General features: G+C 39.8%; 1 protein-coding gene across 2 annotated transcripts in view; it reads left to right on the forward strand.

Moving 5' to 3' along the window:
- CSN3 (COP9 signalosome subunit 3) overlaps positions 1-14,607 on the forward strand; it is a 34,858-nt gene that overhangs the window by 265 nt on the left and 19,986 nt on the right. The gene's annotated exons all lie outside the window — the stretch shown is intronic.

Below are 14,607 nucleotides of genomic sequence, written 5' to 3' on the forward strand. Positions count from 1 at the left end.
GGCCTAGCCGATCAGCCTATCGGAGTTCGTGTTTCAAAAGTGCATTGGCGATTTCCCGGCACTTTAAGGAGAGACGAAAATAAAAATCCGATAATTTTTCAATTATATCTTCGCCCTTACCCAAAATTAAGGCTAATAGCCTTAATTTTAGGTAGGGACGAGTTTTTAAAATTGTAAATACCATTAATTAGTAAAATTTTCTTGAACTCTGACCCCACTTGAAGATGTCATTCATCTCCCTCTCTCCCCTTGACATAATTTTCAAATTGTAGTAGCATGGATGCACGAATTGAAGTACAGTATTCCTGCCAAATTTCAAAAGTTTTGATCCGTGGGGTCTTGATATGTAAAGGAAAATAGGCCAATACGCGTGTGTACACACGTCCTTAAAGTTTCAACTCCGAATAAAGGATCTCTCCCGCAGACAGAAAAAGTTAAAGGATCCATATCTTGGTGAGATATTCACCTTTGAAGTACGGCCGGGCTACTTCTAAATGTGTGATGGCTTAACAGAGTTTGCGGTGTGCACCCTGGAAGTATTCTCATGTTTTAGCAACGATCTTGTGGGTGTCTGGGAAATGGTTGATATTTAGCATCATTTTGAGAAATAACTTTGGAGTTTTTCACTTTTAAATTTTATCCCATTTTTGAGGGTCTTCAGGATAGGCCGATTTTGGGGGCTGCATCTTGCAAAGAATGATGTGTAGACTGTCGGTTGCTTTTGCTGTTTTTCTGGAAAGATTCAAGCACTGAATGAGGTCTTCCACACCTTCCAAGAATTGTAGACCCCTACATGAGCAAAAATGTCAAAGGAACCGTACCTGTTTCATGAGATATTCACCTCCAAAGGTCAGTTTTTAACATGTATCAGTATGCCTATTCTCCGTGCTTCGTGTTGTCAAGGCAAGCAATAGCAAGCCTTGACTGATGCTCTGCATGTAGTTGTACACTTCAGTGCTTGCTATCACTTGCATCTTAGTGCCCAGGTGGGGGCAAGCGCCCTCACCCCTTAAAACTATATAACATCAAGTACTCCACAAACAATCAAGTGGGCTACTCAAAGCTGGCTTAGTTGTATGTTCTAAATAGTTAAATGCGATAGTCTCTAGTTGTGTCGCTCTGCTAAGACCGCCCCCCCCCCCCACAACTTGTTTCGAGGGGCTGTAACTTGCCAAGGGTTACTTCTAGAGGTATGGTTCCTTTGATTTTTTTCTCCTATAGATATGCTCACAACTCTGATAAGGACTCAACCAGTCTCATTCAGAGCTTGAATTGAACCATTTTTCTCCTGTGGACATAGTTTATGGCTCCGATAAAGTCCCAATTGTCTCATTCAAAATTGCATTTGTATATACATACACAGAGTTTTGTTTTCCTTTTTGGGGATACTATAGATTACCACCTATGGAATTTTGGGACTTTGAGTATACAGTCAAACCTGTTTTTATGCGGGGGATAGGGACCGCATTAAAAAAAACGCATAAAAAAATCTCACGAAACTTCACGAATGGCTGTAAATAATAGTTTTCGCAACACAATTAAAAAATTTTTTTTTTATGCGGTCAACAGGGACCGCATAAAAAAAGTCTCACATAGAAAATAACTCAAAACCGTACGAAATAGAATTTATTGACAACAGATGTCAGCACTTGACTGCATCGTCTGGTCTATCGTCTGTTTTACATATTTTTGTCCAGGTGGTGTTTTGTTGACTTAAAAAGTAAATTATTTCATTTTTCGCATATTCATGCAATAATATTACTATAATAAGTGCATTTATGCTATAATAAGTTTATTTAGCTATAATAAGTCAACGTAAGACATGACGAATCGCACGAGACTAGTCGCCAACTATACCGCATAAATTAAAAATTCGCATTAAAAAAATCGCACATAAAAAGAGCGCATAAAAACAGGTTTGACTGTATATCTGAACTGAGGGGTTCGAGATGAGTTCAACGATACCCTACTTTTGGACTGGAGACGAAAAATAAAAAAGTTATCATACTTTTTTTGCCAATTGTGCAATGATCGGGAGTCGTGACGCTCTCTTCGCTAAGACTATCGCATGTTTAACAGGCAGTCCGGCAAGTCGGCCATATAATATACCTTCAACAGAGGCATTTCATTACATATATACCATTCAACAGAGGCTTTTCATTACATATAGCAGACATGGTCAAATGCAGCTCTTTTTGAGTTACATGTGGCTCTTGCTGAAAGTGTTAATTTCTGCTTTTTATTATTATTTTTACAGTTTTATTTCCACAATTTTATGAAAATATGTTTATTAAAAAAATTCAATATTTATTATATATTATATAACAAATATTGTTATATAATTATATATATAGTTATATATTATATATTATTTATATTGTATAAGAAAATTGCAGTACAGAACTGCAGTACAGAGTAAAAAAGTACAGAACTGCGGCTCTCGTGCATTTTGCAAAACCTACATTTCAGCTGGTATAAGATGATCATTTCAAAATCAGTTAAGAAACATTTTGTTTGTCTTTTACATATATAGTGTGTGTAATTTTACTAAGATTTATTAGTTTAGCATTTATCGTTTTTATATAGAAGAAAGGTTCTTTCATTTCTCAAAAGATTTTTTCATTTTGATAATTAAGATCTGTATTATTTTTGAGTGATTGATAATGTACGATGACATTTAATAAATATTTAAAGATCGAAATAACGGGTTTTTGTAAATTTCTGATTTTATTAATAGGTAATTGAAAACTTTTAATGCATTAATAATGGATTTTTTTGTTTTATTTGTCATGTATTACGTTCAATAAAATTCTTGTTTTATTTCTGTTAAAATGTTCATTTCTCTAATGTTATAGCGTTTTGAAAGAAATTTTATCACAAACATAGCTTTGGTTGGAAAAATATATTTTAAGTAAAGTTTGCAATGTAATAGTAATTTTACATTGAAAGTAATTCTAGGGACTTTCCAAAAGTTGACAGGTTAAAAATGGCAATGGTTGGATGTTCAGGATTGCATATATGTTACTCAAATTTCATTTGACTGATTTTCGCCTCTATTAATGTCCACAATGTTGGCCCTAATGTATTCAAATTTCATGGCTTCACTTACACTCACTGCCCTTCAGACAAAACTTACTATTCATGTGAAAGTCCTAATAAGAATTAGCTGTGAAGTATTTACTCTTTCAAATGATATCATAATTCTATCAAAGCTTATTCAAAATTCCAGCAATGAGTTGCTTAACTTTCCTGGCAATATTTGGGGATGCTATCCGTTATATTTTATTTAAAAATGTTTTCTATTTTTAATTATTATAAAATGGTGAAAAACTTAATTTTGAGGGTAGGAATGGGTTTTTATAAAAAAGTAAAATCGTCATTAAGTTCGACCTTACTCGAGATATGACACACAATCTCCTTTATCTTCCCACTCCATCGACCTTCAACAACCTAAACTTAATAGCATCAATCACACTGATACACAAATTTCCCTGCAAAATTTCAGAAATTTTCTACAAAAGACACAGGAGATTGTTAAGCTTTAAAATCATGCCCCACATATACACACTAACATCCATACATACAGAAAAAAAACCCCAAAATTTTTGCATTTGTTGATGTTTTGACTGATTGCTATACTTTCCCTCTGTTATGAATAACAGAGCCAGAAAAGTGAAATTGAATGATTTTGCAAATGGAAAGTATCCTATATCCTTCCTGGGACTAGCCTGAATACCTGTGTGTGTACTGTATAAACCTTCAAGGAACTCAGGTTAGCCATTCTCACATGATACTCAGACTGCTGTGAATTTAAATTCACAGTTATATATATAATTGACAACTGATACATAACGAGAACTGAATTCAGAAACAACTTTTCAAGAGATGGCCTTTCAAAACTTGTGTTCTATAGTATTGAATGATATGCAAAATTAGATGAAAATTATATTCAAAAAGAATTGGAACATTATCATAAAAGTGTTTAAAATTGTTGTTTTATAATTTAAAAGTGGGAATTAAAAATGCTTGTATGATGAAAAGTCTATTTCTAACTTTAAAGTATTTGCTAATGTACTTCTAGTGCAGGGATGGCAAACCTTTTTGTGTTCGCGTGCTATATTGTAAGCATACTTAGCTTTAAAGATGTTAATGCGTGCCAAAGTTTCAGACTTCAAATAATGATATTTAGAGAAATTAAACAAATACTCTTTAATTAGAATAACTGTAAAAAAGCTGATTGAAAAAAGGATGATTAGGTGATAAACTGAAAGGATGATTGAAAAAGACAGAAATCATATGATACATTACGTGCCAGATGATTTCTCCTTACGTGCCACTTTGGGCATGCATGCCATAGGTTTGCCACCCCTGTTCTAGTGCATATCATTGCTGTAGTATGATGCATTGTAGCAAAATTAATCTAGCTATTGAATATAATATGCAGAATATAAGTAGAGTGGAAATTTTTGGTGTTTGTGAGTGGTTTAATTATATTTAACCAGATTTTCATATGATGATTGCAGAGTATAAGGTTCTTTCTAGTAAACATTTGAAAACAAATTGTTAGGAGTAAGCATATGATTGCTTGAGAGAATGAATCACACAGAAACATACAACGGAGATAGATATGCAGGCTTTATTAATTCTAGAGGATATGTATTTCAGACTCTGTGTACGTATGAGGCTCCGGGCAGCAGATCTTTGTGAGGCCCTCATCCTTTGTGCAAAGTATGTGAATTGAAATTAGGTATTTCTGATGATTGACAAGAAATGTAAAAGTTATAAATAAATAAATTTAGAATTTTAAAATATTATATTAGAAGATTTATAAAAGTTAACGAACAAAGACAACAAATTATTAATGATGATAAACTAAGGTACATAAATGCCTTAAAAGATATACACATGGATTTAGAAATGATGTTTGCAGCTTTTCCTAAGACTAAAATGTTTAATTAAAGCACAATAATCTAATGAATGAGATACGTCATTTTCAATTGAAAGAATAGCAAGGGCTGAAAGCTGATCTTGTGTCATCGGATTCCTCAAATATGTTTTAATAATTTTTAACCTTGAAAAACTTCTTTCTGCAGATGCAGCTGTCACAGGTGTGGTGGCAATAATTCTCAGGACTACTTCGATAGTGGGGTACATTTTAATTAAATTTTTTTCTATTATATATTTTAGCACCAAGATAATGTTGTCATTTCCTTCATATACACAGATAAACATATTCAGTTCTTCATACAATTCATATCCATCAATATGCGATGTTCCTCCTACTGTTAGAGGTATTTGCGAGTTGCTGCATTGCTTCAAAAGTTCACAATCACTAATTTCCTTTAATCTTTTTGTGTTATACATGAAACCAAATATGCTCTCATGATGTTTAAGTGCCTCAAATCTAGGTTGGCAGCTTGCTTGCACATTGTCAACAATGACAAAAATAGTTTATTTTGAAAATCTCTTTCATAGGCAATTCAAGAGCTTCATCTTTCCTGTCATAATCAAAATTCGTTCTTTTATGTCTCCTCCTCACGACTTTGAATTTTCTGTCAGTATCGTTTTCCTCAGCTATTTCTCTCGTTGTTACCAAGGATGATTGGAAACCATTTTTCCGATAATTATCAAGCCAATGTGTAAATGCATCTAGGTGTTGTATAGCCGCATCATGGTGCATTTTTTCACTCTGCCACATTTTACTTATAACATTTATCTTTGAAAGAATGTCATACCATACAACAAGAGCAACTACAAATTCATAGGTAGTTATTTCCTTTTCTATAGAATGGCATTTACTAACCAACTGACAATCTGTTGTATTCTCTGCTAAATCCTTCAAAGCATCACATGCTTAGTTGGTATTTAACGGCCTTCCCCGATTCTACCCTGCATTCCCATCTAGTTTTGGAAAGTGGTTTTAGCAATAAGGATTTTACATGTACTTTTAAAATAGCCCACCTCTGACTCGAGCTGGCAAAACAGTGTGTACAGCCTTTGTAGCAAACCAAAAAAAAATTTTGCTTGAACACAAGATGATGATGCATCTCCTAGGATGAGATTCCAGCTGTGACTCCCACAAGGTAAAAAATAAACAAGTGGATTAATTTCAAGTATATGTTTCTGGACACCACTTTTTTCTCCACACATATTGGCTCCATTATCATATCTTTGGCCTCTGCAGATTTGCAATGATATACCAGGCTGTTCTAGCTCTGTGATAATATAATTAGTCAAACTCTCAGCTGTTGTTTTTTCAACGGCTAAGAAGCCAATAAAATGTTCTTCAATGTCAGCTATATTTGTGTTAAAAAATCTTATAATAATTGACAGTTGTTCAACACGAGGAATGTCACGAGTACAATCAAGAATAATTGAGTAATATTTATTCTTTATCATTTTGTTAACAATTTGAGTCTTCACATGACTTGCCATTAATTGTATAAGTTCATTTTGAATATTTTTTTCCAAGATAGTGGTCATTAATTGTCTTGTCTGTTACTTGTTTTAGGTGAAGTCGCAACATTGGATCAAATCAGGCTATTAACTTCACTAAATCTATAAAATTGCCACTAGTCTCACTTGAATCTGTGTTATATATCAATTTCTCTTTATGACCTCTAAAGGTCAAATTGTGAGATGCTAAAAAATTTACAATTGCAAGTAGTCTTTCTAAAATATGTCTCCAATGCTGCCTTTTTTGTTCAATTTGAGTCTGGGCTAAAGAGTCAATAGTAGTACAGCTTTTTAACCCGTTTTCGAAATTTAACCATTTCAACATACAATCATTGTGCAGTCGGCTAGATTCATGAGACTTTAGGTAATCACCCAAGTGTTTTCAATCACACACTCCTTCACTGGATCCAATTCTTGTATTTTCTAGTCTGAACATTCAACACGGAAAGCAGTAAATGGCATCCTTTGTTTGTGAATAAATCATCCAATGCCTGTCAAGTTTTTCACCATTAGCTAATAGTTTACTATAATGATATTCACTGAATTGCCATCCATTATCATTTATGGGAAAAAATCAACTTTAACCTGGATTGGACCTTTTAATACAATCTCAGTTTCGTCTACATCAGTAATTATTAATGGCCACAAACCTGGGTCATTTTGAGGATTCAAATTTTCAATTCCACCAGTCATGGATGTAGATATAGACTCAGATATGTATTCTTGGCTGGATAGTGTTGACGGCAGTGGTGTAAGAGACAATGATGATGTTGACTCATTATCCTTGCTATTATTACTAGGTGGCAGCAGTACCCATGATGATGATGAAGGAATAATTTCAGCTGGGTTAGGGTTACAGTGCAATAATATGTCACTTTCAGTCAATGAAGGGTTTTTAGTGGTTTCTTGAACATCACTTTATATATGTTTATGTAAAGACCCACGTAGATTTTCTTTTTTTCTTTCTTCATTTGTTTTGTTTATCTGGAGATTTCAGCCACCTAGGCTATTTTCTCCGAAGTGCTGCTGCCTGGCAGTTAAAGAAAGCAGCCCATTTGTTTTATGTATGCTTCCAAGGCTGCGATGTGTTGATTCGCGGCATATCAGCTGTTGGCCAATAGATCAAGGTTAAAGTCCGAGTGAGATCCGGATTGACGGATATAGTCTTGCAGAGGGTTCGTCTGGGTCCGTCGTAGCTTGGGCAGTGCAGCCAATAGTGGTGGGGTGTTTCATCTGCGCCGCACTTAGGACATGCTGGCAAATCACTAAGGCGGCGGGAGTGAAGGGAGATCTTTAGTGGGGCTGTGTCCGTACGGAGATGGGCTAATAGCGTTTCCATATAGCGAGAGGAAGCATGGTGGTATGGCCACTTTGAGAAGGGGCAGAGGTGGTCTTGCCCTTTCCTTCGCAGGGTTGGTGTCCACGCGTCTGTGAGGTTCCGAAACGTCGAATGTTGTGTGGTTCGGGTAATGTCATCCGGTTGTAATGGGCGCCATATTGTTCTGATTGGGGTGCCAGAGCATGCTGCCTAGTCTGCCTCTTCGTTTGCTGGAATTCCCACGTGGCCCAGGGTCCATACAATCGCGATTGGGATCGAGGAGGATGTGATCGTCTCCGCCAGGTTTATGATTACCAGTTGGGATGAATAGGTGATTGTTGCCATTGCTTGAAGAACGGAGCGGCTGTCTGAGAGGAGAATGGTCGATTGTTGTGAGGACTGACAAAGGTGGATAGCCCTCTGGATGGCTAGGGCCTCTGAACTAAAGACGCTACAGCTGTCGTCGATTTGCCATGTCTCTGTGATTCCCCAAGACAGGATGACCACTTTGGCTGTTGTTTTAACCGGCGTTTTAGACGCATCCGCTCCGATGAGCTCCCAGTCTTCCCAGCGGGTGGTGACCTTCTCTTGGAAGCGGGCATTGATGATTACTGGTAGGCTGGGCGTCGCTGTCAAGAAGGTGTTTAGATGAATAAGCGAGTGCAGCCTTGTAACATCTGGTGAGGAGTGGCTTTAACTATAGACTTTTGATAGAGGTAGGCCAGTCTGTTGTGCTAATAAGAGGGCTTTTGTTATGTATGACTCCTGATATGGTCACCAATGGTAGTAAGCCAAACTGGCCACCATCATGTAAAGCTTGTAGAGTGGGCTATGCAAGCTGTGTGCAAGATGAGTGGCGACGTGTGACATGGCCCGCATGCATAGCCTTGTCTTATAGGGAATATACCCAGTTTGAGCGTAAAGGGACAGCTTGGGGGTAGTCAGTGGGACCCCCAAGGCTGTATGGAGGGCTGCATGGAGTTTCTTCTCGATGCGGTCAAGCATGTTGGGAGGGGTGCCCGCTGGGAGCAGCGCACCAAACTCGGCCATTGGGCTGAGGGTTGCATAGCGTAACTGGAGGATGTCTCCTGTCCAGGCTCTGTTCTGTCGAGTGCAAAGTATTTAAGATAAGCACCTGCCCGCGCTAACTTTGTTTTCAAAAATACTTTGTGGGCCATACAAGTCAAGGAGTGTGTGAAGTGGAGTCCTAGGATGCGGAGGGAACTCTTCTGTGGAATTTGTCCCGTCCGGAGGGACAGCGAGACAGGCGGGCGTCGGTGTTTCGGCGTGCAGTCCAGGATTGCGCTTTTGGAGGCTGAAAACGTTAGGCTCCAGGCGGAGGCCCACTGCTCCAGATGGATCAATGCACTTTGGGTGTGAGCAATGGCCTGTGCATATTGTGTGCTTGAGGCGATGATGAAAAGGTCGTCAGCGTATACAATGGCTGTGATGTCATCTGGGAGTGCTTTCCATAGGTCACACATGTAGCAAGTGAACAGAATGGGTGCCAGTACACTGCCTTGTGGGACCTCATGGTGGAAGGGGTGAGGTGCTGATGTGACTCCTCTCCAGCAGACCTAGAAGGTTCACCGTAGGATGAAGGATTGTAGCCATTTGAGCGTGTGACCCCCAACACCGATGGTCGATAGTTTTCGCCAGTAGGCCATTCTGGTTTACCGAGTCGTAGGCGCCTTCCAGGTCCAAGGCGACTAAGATTGTCCAATGGCATTTCGCCCTGGCAATGGTAATGTGGTAATGAATTGCAATCAGCATTTCCTTGACTCCTCTGTAAGGGAGGAAGCCGAAGTGGTTAGGGTGGATGATGTTTTTGTTGGTGAGCTGAGTGAGGACCCTCTGTAATAGGAGTCACTCGAAGGTTTTAGCGACCTGAGATGTCAGCGAAATGGGGCGGTACGACAAACAGCTTGTCGTCGGGCAGTTGGGTTTGGCAATCAGAATCATGGTGGCTGTCTTCCAATCCCTGGAGCACGTCCCGGATTGCCATACCTCGTTAAATTGTTGTAAGAGGAGGTGAACACCTTTTCAAGGGAGGTTCTTCTGGGCCTGGGCCTGTATTTCGTCCGGTCCCGGCATGGTCGTTCAGAGGTGTCTCAGTGCCCATTGTAATTCCGCTGTACTGAATGGGTGGTCCATCGTCCTGCAGTTTGTATGTCTCGGCTTTGGGAGTGGTGCGAAGACCCCGTTGGGTCATGGTCAGCCAAAAAATGTTGCGAGGGCCTCTGTCTGGTGGGTTGGGTTTGTCAGGACTTGAGGATTTTGGAGAATAAGGTGGGAGTCAGTCGGGCCAAGCGGAGTGCACAAACGCCAGAAAATTTTGTGAAGGGCGTTCTGGGTGGGGGGTGGCGCAGACACGCCCCCACCACTCCCAGTAAGTCTGATGGACCGTACGGCAAAGGAGGGCGCCGAGCTTTTTATATGTTGCTCACCACTGGAGGGATGCCTGCTGCCGTACTTTTCGGAAGGCTCTTTGTTTCTTCGCCTGTAGTTCGCAATAGCATTGAGTCCACCATGGAGGAAAAGTAGACGGGCTTGCATGCTGGGTTACTGTGTGGGTTTTCTCTGCCGCTAGGATCTGATGTATGAACTCCTGGTAGTTCAGAAGGGTTTGGTGGTTTGACCAGTTATGGTGAAGGTATTCAGAGTACTGATGCCAATCCGTGTTGTAGAGTAGTCTGGTCAGGACGGGTGGACCTGGGGTGCCTGGAGGGAGCACCGTCAGGAGGACCAGTGCATGATCGCTCGTGATGGTATCGGTCTCTGGGGTACAAAACGTGATGTTGATCGCTGACGCCCCGTCCGGTCTGAAGTGCGTAGGGGCTCCTGTGTTCCAGCAGCTTAAATCCACTGTTAGAAACCACGGAAACAAAATGCATCCTGTCGTGTTCAGGAAACAGCATTCGTCGTCCCTATATGGGTGATGAGCTTTCCAGTTGCCTGCAAGGATTCAGGGGTGGTATTGGTTGCCAACTATTATGTTTAGTAGGGTCGTCTGGAGGCAGTTTGGAGGTGCGTATATATAGACAAATGAGATGGGGGTGTCTGTGACGTAGATGTACACCTCCAGGTATTCCATGTCTTGGTCCGTTGAGTGAGCCGCCTGTTGGCGTGCTGGCCAGCAGTTCGCCACCTCTGTTAGTAGGCCGCTGCCCCCATGTGTTATGTCGGTCGAGGCGGAAAAGTGTGTAGCTGGGTAACATTATCCGTGTATCCGGGGTCAGCCAAGTTTCCCGTAACATGATCACGTTGGCTATGCACCACCAGTCTGCGGCTAACAGGAGTACCTTTTTTGATCTGAGTCCCTGTACGTTCCATTGAGCGATGCGGAGTATGTTTGAGCCTGCATTTGTGTTAGGCATGTGGGAGCTATTGGTGGGTGGCCGTTGTCTTAGCTTGACTATGTCTGCTGAGGTGAGGGAGCGAGGGTCGGTGGGGTTTGCTTCTGTTGCATTCAGGACGGGGCGGCAGTCCATGTCAGAATTGCGGCTGTCGGTTTCCAAGGCAGTCTGTTCTGGCGTTGGCCGCGTTTGTGAGCTTTGTTTCTTTTTGTTCGTGGATTTAGTGGTCGGCTGGTCCACTGGGCAGGACTGACGTTTTGGTGGTTGAGGCACTAGCATTTGTTCCTCTGAGTCAGACGGGTGGGCAGCGGGCTGGATGGGCCTGCAAGGGTGTAGTTCGAGAATCTGGCGTAGCTGGCATATGTCCGTCTGGAGGGCTGCAATTGTAGTCTCCAAAGATGTGACTCAGTCTGCAAGGGCTTTAAGGGTCAGCGAGCCATTGTGTGGTGTTGGTGTTGGGTCCAGTGACGGCGGTTGCCGATTCGTCGAGGGGGTCTTGGTTCGAGGAGTTGCGTATGTTTGTGAGGGGGGTCTGTGGGGGAGTTTTGCCTCTGCATATGAGCATTGTTGGAGTGTGCTGGCCTTTAGTAGGCATGCCTCTTTCTGGTACACTGGGCAGTCGGGAGAGTCCACCCAATGTTTTCTCCCCCCGCATCGGACACACCCACATCCCATGGAGGAGCAGCCTTCCTCTGCATGATCCTTTCCACATCGGATACACCGACGGCGATCACTGCACATCGCAGGCGAGTGACTAAAGGCTAAACAGCAGGAACACAGTTGCAGATGGGGGATTAAATGGTCACAATGGAACCGTTAGAAGAAAATTGTAACGTAGCTGACTTGGCAAGTTCCGGCCACCGAGAAATAGACCGTTGAGCTGGGTACGGTCATGCCCGCATTTTGACGGGTGAATCAACGGACCTCTAGGATTTGGAGATGCTGGGCTGTCAAGTTGTCAGCCACTTTCTGTGCGGTGATGGATTCATCCACCCTGCGTGGAGCAGGTACACTGTCTGTGCGCAATCGGATGAGAGCTGACCACGAAGTTTGTGGGCTGCGAGGGATGTTATGCATAGTGCCTCTTCAGTAGTCTTATAGTCTCTGATCTTGAGGATTATGAATCCCCCCTCAAGAATATCGCACATTCAGTATTAGGTCCAGAGACTGGAAGTGTTGTTGCAGAGCGCAGTATAATGCCACCAGTTGGAGTCTCGGTAAGGGCGACTTGCCCTCTAAAAAAACTGTGAACGTATGGTTCAGGGGGAGGCCCAGCTTACTTTGCCCAAGTTTCTCCTCCTCTGCGAGTGGTATAACCACCCTCATGCCGTCCGGGCGTGCCTGCGGTGCCTCAGCCATCTGCAGAGGCAAGATGTTGCCCTGCTCCAGGACAGGAGCCGCTATCAGTGCTGTTTACAGGTGAGCCGGTGAACAAACTTCCAGGCCCCGCGTGGAATGAATGGAAATGAAAGGACTGACTTGAGAAAGACAACTGGAAATTGCTTCCTTTCTCACGTTTTCCTATGACAGGTTGTTCCGGCTACGATACTTTCGTCTACTATTCTTAACTGCTTCTTCCTTCTAACTAAATTCTGACCGTGAGTCTGTCAAGTCAAAAAACCTTCTTCAACACCCAATCGCTTTCCTGATTCTAACTCGACCATCCGATCCTAACGTTTGTGTTTCTACCTGCTTTCTTTTGACAGCTCATTTCCTTTTTGAACTACCCAACTCAAATTTTATACCAGCATCACGATCACGCAAACTCATTTTATAAATCTTGTTTCGCACATAAAACTAATTCAGAAATAATTTACAAGCAATTTTTTTTTAACAATTCACTCTTTACCATAAGTACTGTTAATAATGTAAGATTCACTAAAACTTAATATCATTTAATGTTTATTTACCTACTGAAAGATATGTGCCATACAAATGATTATGTAACACATACAGCTGCTAGCAAAATAAGCATAAGGTGACAAGAGTTGACAAACGAAATGAAACACGGGGATTCCCTGAGCATAAATCGTAAACATGATGAATGATGAAAGTAACAAAACCGCACATTCAAGTGTGTTTTCTAATGCGCGAGGCGCAGGATCCAAATAGTAATGAATTTTTCAAATATGTTTTACTGTCAAATTACAAAAAATAATCTTATTCACTGATAAATTAATTAATTTTGATATTGTTAATCTTACTTTTTATACAAATGTGAGATTGAATAAATCTAAATGAGAAATTTTATTTAGGCATTTATTAATATTAATATATACTGTACTATGAATTAATCAAATTTATTTTATTATTATAACTTATACCTAAGAATAAAATAAAAAGCTTTAAATATTAACTTTTTTCTACTTGGGTTGTTGTGCGAGGCCCCGGGCGATTGCCCTGCTCGCCACCTCCTAAGACCATCACTGCTCCACAGAGTAGTATTGGTGTTTTTGGGGCATGCGGGATGTGGGAGACATGTTGTATATGATCCACTACACTGAGAACATCCTGACACCAGAGATGTAAATATGTAGCAAGTTTGATTCATTTTAATTTAAATTGTTTGGTTTTGTTATTTTTGGCTGATCTTTATAAATTTTAATTTTTTTAACATTTTACAGTCTTTGGAAATATATTGTAAGATCCTATAAATTTGAAAACATTTGATGATGGTGGTAAAGATGGAAGAGCATTTTACATTACATGAAAACATTAAATTTTAAAATTGTCTATAACACCATATGAATGTTCGACTGTTATGTTTTGGAGTTGGACCCTGTAGAAGATCTAAAAATACTTCTCTAGTAAAAAGTTTAGTTTCCTTAAAAAGCTATCTTTATTGCATTTATTTTAAAAATTTACAATTATTTGAAAAAATAAAGTGTTTACTACTAAAGTTCCCATATCCCATATATAAATATAAACAATCCTATTACTTAAAAAAATGTATATATATACGTTTTTTTAAGTAATAGGATTGTTTGTGTTTCTCTTTCAGTTGATGACAAACTAGAATCACTGTTATACTCCTTAATATCTCTTTTGGATATCTGCCTTCTTTTATTTAGTTTCTTGTTTGCTTTTCTTCAGATGCCGACATACTGTAATATTTAAAATTATGTAAAAATATTTTTTGTTTGTTGAGAAAACAGAAATTCTGTAGAATTTAATGTGTTTTTGGATAAAATTAGCTATTTTAAGAGAAATTTATACATAGAAAAAAAGCATCTCTATAAAAGTTTTGAATTTTGTAACTTATTCCATTCTCTTCTACTCAACCTATCATTGTATTCTGATATAACAAGACTCTTGTTTCAAAATCTTCCAAAAGCATTCACTTGATCAATTTTTTGTAAACTTAAATCATGTATATACAGTTGAAACTTTAATAATGGCCACCTTCCAACAGCAGGAGTATATTTTTATTTTTAACAAAAAAAACACTGCATATAGAATAAACCTCCAAATAATGGC

The sequence above is a fragment of the Centruroides vittatus genome, unplaced genomic scaffold, assembly GCF_030686945.1.
Source record: "Centruroides vittatus isolate TY-2023 unplaced genomic scaffold, ASM3068694v2 contig_367, whole genome shotgun sequence".
In the NCBI taxonomy this organism is placed as follows: Eukaryota; Metazoa; Arthropoda; class Arachnida; order Scorpiones; family Buthidae; genus Centruroides; species Centruroides vittatus.